Source organism: Euleptes europaea, chromosome 13 (assembly GCF_029931775.1).
Source record: "Euleptes europaea isolate rEulEur1 chromosome 13, rEulEur1.hap1, whole genome shotgun sequence".
In the NCBI taxonomy this organism is placed as follows: Eukaryota; Metazoa; Chordata; class Lepidosauria; order Squamata; family Sphaerodactylidae; genus Euleptes; species Euleptes europaea.
Window position 1 is genome coordinate 52,586,140 of NC_079324.1, and position 8,783 is coordinate 52,594,922.

The 8,783-nt window shown below is 47.2% G+C and overlaps 1 pseudogene; it reads right to left on the bottom strand.

Annotated features, from left to right (window-relative positions):
• Positions 1-5,341: 5,341 nt before the first annotated feature.
• On the bottom strand, positions 5,342-5,449 carry LOC130486630 (U5 spliceosomal RNA; annotated as a pseudogene).
• Positions 5,450-8,783: the final 3,334 nt, after the last annotated feature.

An 8,783-nucleotide genomic window follows, 5' to 3' on the forward strand; every position in this document is an offset into this window, starting at 1 on the left:
TATAAAATAAAATCTGTAGAAAGAATGTCGGCACATGGGGAAGAAGGTTTCTTCAAGCCTACTTCCTGAGCTGCTAGCTTTCTACTTTCAGGAAGTATGTTTTCCTTAAAATGTGCCAAGGGGGCTACCTCGCATGATTCTCCTGCCTGTCTGTTTCAGCTCTGTTAACAGACACTTTGCCTGGGCAGAGCCAGAATCCCGCTTACTACATTTGCAAATCAGACACACATGTGTGTGTAATATACCTATTATATTCCATTTATAGCCTATGACATTCAAACAGTTTGTATATGTCACATATGTTTTGCATATATGGACAACAGATTTGGCTGACTCCATCTGCGAGTAAATTAAGATAAATGGGAGTGTTCCCCCCCGCTTCCATATGAGAAATCAAATGTGTTTCCAGATTTTTGTGAAAAGAAAAATATCAAGAACAGCCTATATTAAAATAATGACTATAAATCGCTCCCATTTATTTCCATTAAGCATATACCGTATTTTTAAAAACCAACAGCTATAGATGTGCAAAAGAAAAGAGTCCCAAACGCTGACATCGGAGGATTGCTGAGTCACACGGCGTCCCCAGGGCAGGAGGTCCACATTTGTCTTGCTACATTGGGCACCCTTTTGTAAAAAGACTTACAGTCAAAGACCAAAACTCCATCAAGATGCTCATATATTCTCAGGGTTTAACTCCCTTTCCCGCCACACTCAGTCAAAAAGAGAATGACTGCATAGGTCAAACTCATTTAAAGAATGTCAGCACAGTGTAGCATTGAGAAGGTCAAGCTAGGATGGGGAAGACCTGGGTTCAAATTCCCACTCTGCCATGAAACTACTGTATGGCCATAGGCCAGAGTAGAGTTGCCAGCGTGAGGCTGGCAACCAAGGGGAGACTCACTTGTGAGAGTCACCAGTGATACAATGACGTCACTTCCAGCAAAACCGGAAGTGATGCTATGGCGGGTGCTGCCACTGCGATGACATCACTTCCGGTTTTGCTGGAAAATGAGTGATGCCATCACATCAGGATGCTGGCAATCGCCCCTCCTATTTCCCCTTGTTTTTTCTCCTGCTGCCCAGGGAAAGACTGGCCGGCGGTGGGAGATCCCCTGCTGGCAGCGGGAACCTCGCGACTCTGGAGGAGACACCAGCGGGGTGTAGTGATTAAGAGCGGTGGTTTGGAGCGGTGGACGCTAATCTGGTGAACCGGGTTGGATTTCCCACTCCTGCACACGAAGCCAGCTGGGTGACCTTGGGCTAGTCACAGCTCTCTTAGAGCTCTCTCAGCCTCACCTACCTCACAGAGTGTCTGTTGTGGGGAAGGGAAGGTGATTGTAAGCTGGTTTGATTCTTCTTTAAGTGGTAGAGAAAGCTGGCATATAAAAACCAACTCTTGTTCTTCTTCTTCTTCTCTAACCTACCCCACAGGGTTGTTGTGAAAATAAAGAGAGGAAAGATGAGCCAGGTCTACTGTTGCCACCCGATGCTTATTTGGAGCAAGGCAAGGTTGAAAGTTTAATGTTTAAAGGCAGACCCATACGCCGTGTGCGTTACCAGGCTTATTTTAAAAGACTGTCCCGTCCCCCATTACTAGATTTTAAAGACAGCCAGTGTGGTCTAGTCAGTGTGTAGGATGTTGGACTAGGGAGTAGGGTTGCCAATCTCCAAGAGTAGCCTGGAGATTTCCTACTGCTGATTTCCAAAAGACAGAGATCAGTTCCCCTGGTTTGGAGGGTGGACTCTATGGCACTAAACCCTGCTGAGGCCCCTCCCCTCTCCAACCCCCACCCTATGCTCCTCACCCAAATCTCCAGGAATTTCCCAACCCAGAGTTGGCAACACTAAGGGCTCCCCCAGTCTTCACTGGGAAATCCACAATAGGGGCAAGAGTGAAAAAGCCACACCCTCCCCTTTAAACCACACACAGCAGCTGCACTGTATAAAATGAAGAAATATTGGTAAAAAAGAATGACCGGGGTGGGGGGAAATACATTGTTCTGCCCCTCGAGTGTGATCTGGGAAGTGGCCAGTTCAACTCTTTTGTTGTTGTGGGTACTCTTTATTAAATTTCTGCATGAGATTTGCAACGGTGACCACAGCGAAAGGAACAAAGCCTCAACAAAAGCCAAGATTTCTAACACCTCTCCCAAAGAAATGACTCCCCAGCCTCCCTTGGCTTCTTTCCATGGTAAAAATAATAAGAAACATATCCCAAAGCTGCCGTCCTGTGGATCACAAGAGAGTTTTTAGACACTGAACAGAATGGCCCAACGCAGACATCACGTGAAACCTTGGTTTAATTAAACTGTAATTAACGTGACTGTCAAAACGTGGGCTCGCTATAGTTCATTAGGATCTGACAAACCAGGAGCTGAAAACCACAGTTTGAAGGTGGTTGATTCACTGCAATTAATTTAAACGAGGGTTTCACAGGATGTACCATCATAGAATCCCCACTTTACAATTGGAAGCCAGCATGGTGTAGTGGTTAAGAGTGGTGGTTTGGAGCGGTGGACTCTGATCCAGAGAGCCAGGTTTGATTCCCCACTCCTCCACATGAGCGGCGGAGGCTAATCTGGTGAACCGGGTTGGTTTCCCCACTCCTACACATGGGCCAGTCACAGTTCTCTTGGAGCTCTCTCAGCCCCCCCTACCTCACAGGGTGTCTGTGGTAGGGAGGGGAAGGGAAGGTGATTGTAAGCTGGTTTGATTCTTCCTTAAGTGGTAGAGAAAGTCGGCATCTAAAAACCCTACTCAGACTCCAGCCCCAAAATCTCCAGGTATTTCCCAACCTGGAGCTGGCAACCCTAGTCATATTTAGGGTTGCCAACCTCCAGGTACTAGCTGAAGATCTCCTGCTGTTACAACTGATCTCCAGCCGATGGAGAAAATGGCTGCTTTGGCAATTGGACTCTATGGCATTGAAGTCCTTCCCCTCCCCAAACCCCCGCCCTCCTCAAGCTCCACCCCAAAAACCTCCCACTGGTAGCAAAGAGGGACCTGGTAACCTTAGTCATATTACATGGCAAGCTTCCTTCTATCCAGATGAACTATTGGGGTCCATTCAACCCCCAGTACAATCCGCTCCAACTGGCCCCATCTGTTTTCTGGCCAGGGCCTTCTGTCCTAGCCCAGAGGGCCATTCCTCTTTTCAGCTGGTTCTCTGCCAGGAATTGAACCCAGGGCCTTCTGGATGCAAAGCCGCGCAGGCTACTAGCTAACCCACAAGTCTGAGCCATTGGTCTAGGCAAGCTTGAGAGACATGCATTAACTGTGCGGACTGCTTAACCGCCAACCACGGGAAAAGAGACGGGGAAGGAACCAGAAGAAGACGGCGGGAGGGCTTTCCCGGAGTCTCCCAGCAGCCCCTCACATATTTCTTCCATTTCAGCACAGAAAAAAGGCCTTTGATGCTATTCTCAATCCTGCTTGTCAGGAGCTACTTCGAACCAGATGAGCTGATGAGATAAACCTGAAATACTTCAATGTCTCTATTTTGTTAGGTGCCAAGTCTTGCCGGCTGGCAAACGGGGCGGGGAAGAGAAAACCACCGCCTGTTGGAAGGAGGATCGGAACAAGAGCAGCTGTATTTCAGGCACCCAAAGACTGGCGGCCAGCTTCCAGTCGTTTTCGGGTTAAATTAACTTTTTTTAACTTCTGGCAATAACACCCCAGGATCCAAATCACACTGACGCCCCGTCTCTGAGATTTGCCCAGAACCAGTAAATCTGCCTAATTGACTTTGCTTCCAACAGCCAGGTTTTCAGATAACTTGAGATATGTATTTGGCAAAGACAGAAGCAACAGAATGGGGGAGGGAAAGATATAGTGATTAGGGTTAGATTGCCAGTAGGGTATTTGTGTTGGTGTGTGTTTGGGGGTTAGGGCTTGGCAGGCCCAGGAGAAGGAGGTTTATAATATTATGCATTCTTTTGTCTCCCTGTTGTTTCTGCTTGTGCTCCCCCTTCTCTCCCCTTCCAGAAAGCAACACGTACAGAGGTGGAGTTATGTGAAGGAACTTGTAGGGATGCCGGGCTGGTGGCCAGCATTAGGGTCGCCAACCTCCGGGTACTAGCAGGAGATCTCCTGCATTTACAACGGACCTCCAGCCGATAGAGATCGGTTCCCCTGGAGAGAATGGCCGCCTTGGCAATTGGACTCTATGACATTGAAGTCCCTCCCCTCCCCAAACTCCGCCCTCCTCAGGCTCCACCCCAAAAACCTCCCACCAGTTGTGAAGAGGGACCTAGCAACTCTAGCCAGCATCCCTGGGAGTTTTAGGGGCGGGGCCAGGGAAGGAAACGACATTGCATGATGTGTGACATCATGCGTGACATCATGCAACGTCATTTCCATCCTTGGACCTTTCCTCCGCCCATCTGGTGAGCAAGGGAGGGAGGTGGGCCCACCAGCAGGAGTCCTCCCACCATAAGTGGGCTCTTGGTGACCCTAGACAGAAGGAGGGGAGGAGGGCTCATCATCCCTCCCTTCCACCTTCTCTTGTGCTTGCCATCTTCCTTCCCTCCCTAGTAGGGTTGCCAACCTCCAGGATGGTGGCTGGAGATCTCCTGGGATTACAACTGATCTCCAGGCAACAGAGATCAGTTCACTTGGAGAAAACGGCTGCTTTGGCAATTGGACTCTATGGCATTATACCTAATTGAAGCCCCTCCTGCCCTCAAAACCCACCCTTCTCAGGCTCCACCCCCAAAGTATTTCCCAACATGGAGCTGGCAACCCCTTTCTAGCCCTCAAACTAGCAGTGAGAGGATGAGGAGTGAAGGGTATAGGTTTATTTATGACTCTTCCTCCAAGCAGCTGGGGTGAAACACACAGACAATCCCACCCCCCTTTCACTCTTACAACAACCACGTGAGGTAGGTTCCACTCAGCCACAGAAGCTTGCCGGGTGACTTTGGGCCAGGCACGCATTCTCAGCCTAACCCACCGCGCATGGTCGTTGTGAGGATAAAAGGGAGAAGGAGCTACAGACAGCCACGGTTTCTGGGTGGGACTGTACCACTGCACATACCCATGTGTTAACACAAAGCCCTTCCCCCCCTTGGGAATGACGGAGTTTACCAGAAGACATGCATGATAGAGAAGCATTGATGCACCTGCTGCACAAAGTGTGGATTTGCCTTCTATGGGTGTATTCTCGGGCCATTTATGCATGGCTGTTTCCTCGCCATCACCCCGCTGACTATTCTGGGGCTTTGCTTTATGACTGCATTTTCCAACCGTCCGAGGTCGCCTCGCCCTCCCTGTGCATTTCCGTGCGTTTTGCCCGTGTTTTCTGGATTTGTGTTTAGCCAGCATCCAGAAAACGTGGGGGAAACGCGCAGGGAGAGCGGTTGGAAAATGCAAGCATAAATGTCCCTCTCCATGGAAATCTTTAATAAAAGGCAAAAGATTTATACGATCTGGAGAGAAATCAGAGTATTACAAAGGAGGTAGCAAAGTTTCTTTTAGCAGCTATAAGGATTCAAGGAACCAAGCGTAAACCTATTTGATTGTTGTCATGATTGATTTTATTTACATATAAACTGTATCATTTTAACTGGATATAACCATATTGAATGATTATAACTGTAATTCATATGCCATTACAGGTAGATAGACAGACAGACAGACAGATATAAATGCAAGCATAATCAAAGCAAAGCCCCGAAGCAGGGGGTTACCGTACTTTGTATTCCCAGCGATGTATTAAGAGTTTGAAAATGTTATAAAAAACATCGTTTTAAAAGGGTTTTTGGATACCATGCCTTATAAATGGTTGGAAGACGTCTTTACAGCTAAAGGGGCCAAACAAAGTGCGAACAGTATTTTTTATAACGTTTTCAAACCCTTAATACATCAGTACGAATACATAGAAAGCGCGAACAGTATTTTTTATAATATTTTCAAACTCTTAATACATCGCTGGGAATACAAGTGCGGTAAACCCCGCAGTTGGCAGGGTCACCACGAGGAAACAGCCATACATAAATGACCTTGGTTTTCTCACCCGAGATATTTATTTATTTGTTTATTTTATTCCACTTCTACCCCACCGGCCCAAAGGCCAGGGTCAGGGCAGCTCACAAATATAAAACAATAAAATCAATAAAAACCCTTAAAATATAATTTAAATACATGTAAAATAGCGCAAATCATTCAATAAATAGTCTCCTTGATGGTGCTAAAATCACATCATAATGGTCTGCAGCATAATAGATGGAACTGACCTCCCCCTAAATAAGGGGAAGGGCTCAACCGTGGGATGGGGAAAAGGACTAGGGAGGTCAGAATTTATAAGGAGAACCGTCGCTGGGCTGAACTATAAGCCCGGTGGAATAGTCCTGTACCGTATTTTGGAGAAAAAGCCTGAGGAATGAGCATTGAATATATACCCTTTCGAGTGGGGCTTCCATCTCGCTCTGAGCTGCCGGGGGGTTTATTCCCTCCCGGTGCTATTCATCAAGCATTCTTTGGCACTTTAATGTATAGAAAGCCCGCAGTTGAGATTGTCGCAACTTAATGCTTGCATGGTGAAGGGTTTTACCCATGTGATTAATGGTGTGAAATATATCTGGCCATGTTCTTACTAGCATGACTGTGTGGTGCTTTATTCCAGCTGTGCTGTAGAGCTCTGCTCTGTGGGAAAAGAACACATCTATTAGGTATCAAACGACCCTAACAGAACTTTTCAAGTGCAGCGTTTCTCAGTCTTCATATAGAAACTGCACCGCACCTCCCAAACGGAGGTCTTCTTTGTGCTGCCTCCCACCTAGAAATCTCATCCCACCCCAAATCTGGTCCTATATCTCCTGTTTTCTTTATTTTTAAAAAAATTAAAGCCGGCAGCTTCACACAATGCCTTGGATCAATGGGGTACTTTTAGAATGCAGGGGATGGTTCGGGTGCCCCCGGAGCTGAAAAAGGAGAACCAAAATGATCACAGAGCTGGAACATCTTTTTTACAAGAATAAAGGGTCCGGGGTCTTTTCAGTCTACCCCCTCCCCAAAAGAGCGACTAAAGGGAGACCATGAACAAAATTTATAAAATGATGCAAGAATCAGAGAAAGTGGTGGAAGAGAACTTTTCCTCCTTGAACACATGAAGCTGCCTTATACTGAACCAGGCCCTTGGTCCATCAAAGTCAGTATTGTCTACTCAGACCGGCAGCAGCTCTCCAGGGTCTCAGGCAGGAGTTTCCCCCATCACCTACTCACCTAGTCCCTTTAACTGGAGATGCCGGGGATTGAACCTGGGACCTTCTGCATGCCAAGCAGATGCTCTATCACTGAGCCACAGCCCCTCCCTTCATGAACTTGAGGGTCCTCCGGTGAACTTGATGATTCAGGACAGACAAAAGGAAGTATGTCTTCACGCAACGCATAATCAGCGCATGGAACTTGGCACACAACGTAGTGATAGTGGGATTTCACAGGGGACTAGTCCAATTAATCCGTGACAGACAGCGTCATGTAGTGGTTACAGTGCCACACTAGGATCTGGGGCAGCCAGGTTTGAATCCCCATTCTGCCATGGAAGCTTGCTGGATGACCTTGGGCCAGTCACACACACTCTGCCTAACCCACCGTGCAGGGTTGTTGTGAGATTAAACTGAAGGAGAAAAGTACAGTGTAAGCCAAGGGTGTCGAACTCAATTGTTATGAGGGCTGGATGTAACAAAAACACCACTTGTTCGGGCCAGGCCATGCCTTGCCAGCCCAGATCGGGACTGGAGGGGGTGGCTGCCTCAGCTGGCTTGCGGGCCGGATAAGAGCTCTCAAAGGGCTGGATCTAACCCGTGGGCCTTGTGTTTGATACCCCTGGCGTAAGCCATTTAGGCCCCCATTGGGGAGAAAGACGGGGGTATCATTGAAAATAAATACATAAATATTATCCAGTAGCTAGAAAACTAGTTGGGGAGGGAAGGTGGCGTGGTATAGCCCAATCTTGTCAGATCATGGAAGCTAAGCAGGCTGGGGGACCACCAAGGAAGACTCTGCAAAGATGACCCTTGCTGAGGTCACCGTAAATCAGCTGTGACCCGACAGCACTTTACACACAGAGAAAACTAATTGTCTAGGACAGGTGAGGGATTGTGGCGTAGCCTTGTCCTGACATGCTCGCTTTCTATAGGCAGGGATCTATTTATTTCTTCTGGCAGGAAGGCACATTCATTTATACGCTGCGGTAACAGCGCAGATGGAAGTTGACCACCATGGTAAGAATTAGGCCTTACAGCTAGCTCTTAGTAGTGCTTTGGATGTAGTGGGGTTTTTTAGGCATGGTGATAAACAGTCATGCGTACATTTCAGAGCGACATGCAAATAGACTTCGAAGGCACGGGGAATAAGCAGTAATTTTGCAAACCGCACGTCCTGCCTGAAATATGTCAGTAATTTTGGAGTTGTTAAGAGCTAAAGTAGAGCACGGTTTATGCAATTGGTTTTAATTAGAAAACTGCCAAGGGCAAGTTTGAATGCAGGAAATATTTAATTGGTCTGCAAGTATAAATTACATTAAAAAAAAAAAGTAAAGAAAATAGCTTCATAATTCCTGTGTTTCCGACAAATCTCAAAATGTAGACAAGTTTAGAAGTGCCCAAACCGGTCTCTCCCCCTGCCGCCTGTGCATGCATTTAATCATTCGAAATGTTCTGGGATGTTCTGCAGGAGACGGCGGTGGGTTTGTGCCTTTTTAAAAATTAAGCCAAGTGTGAGGTTTTTTACTTTACAAAAGTAAAATAATGGGGGGGGGGGGAGCATAATGTGGGATGGAC